The following is a 1,031-nucleotide window of genomic DNA, read 5'->3' on the forward strand; positions in this document are numbered from 1 at the left end:
ACCGCATAATTCTATTGTGCACTGTTGACGAGATATTCTCGATCATAGGTTCACCTTAGCCTACCGCTACGTAACACATACGGGCGGACCCTTACACGATGCCGCTTCCGAAGTCTTCAAAGTTATTCCGGTGGGTCAAACTTGGTATCGTTATAAAGGTCTCTAGGTAGGGAATAGTAAGCCACAAACCGCATAATTCTATTGTGCACTGTTGCCGAGATATTCTCGATCATAGGTTCACCTTAGCCGTAACCGCTACGTAACACATACGGGCGTATATACGCTTGAGATTCCGAAGTCTTCAAAGTTATTCCGGTGGGTCAAACTTGGTATCGTTAGACAGGTCTCTAGATAGGGAATGGTAAGTCACAAACCGCATAATTCTATTGTGCACTGTTGCCGAGATATTCTCGATCATAGGTTCACCTTAGCCTGCCGCTACGAAAAACACATACGGGCGTATATACGCTTGAGATTCCGAAGTCTTCAAAGTTATTCCGGCGGGTCAAACTTGGTATCGTTAGAAAGGTCTCTAGATAGGGAATGGTAAGCCACAGACCGCATAATTCTATTGTGCATTGTTGCCGAGATATTCTCGATCATAGGTTCACCTTAGCCTACCGCTACGTAACACATACGGGCGTATATACGCTTGAGATTCCGAAGTCTTCAAAGTTATTCCGGTGGGTCAAACTTGGTATCGTTACAAAGGTCTCTAGATAGGGTATGGTAAGTCACAAACCGCATAATTCTATTGTGCACTGTTGCCGAGATATTCTCGATCATAGGTTCACCTTAGCCGTAACCGCTACGTAACACATACGGGCGTATATACGCTTGAGATTACGAAGTCTTCAAAGTTATTCCGGTGGGTCTAACTTGGTATAGTTAAAAAGGTCTCTAGATAGGGAATGGTAAGCCACACAGCGCATAATTCTATTGTGCACTGTTGCCGAGATATTCTCGATCATAGGTTCACCTTAGCCGTAACCGCTACGTAACACATACGGGCGTATATACGCTTGAGATTC

This window comes from Branchiostoma floridae, chromosome 4, assembly GCF_000003815.2.
Source record: "Branchiostoma floridae strain S238N-H82 chromosome 4, Bfl_VNyyK, whole genome shotgun sequence".
NCBI lineage: Eukaryota > Metazoa > Chordata > Leptocardii > Amphioxiformes > Branchiostomatidae > Branchiostoma > Branchiostoma floridae.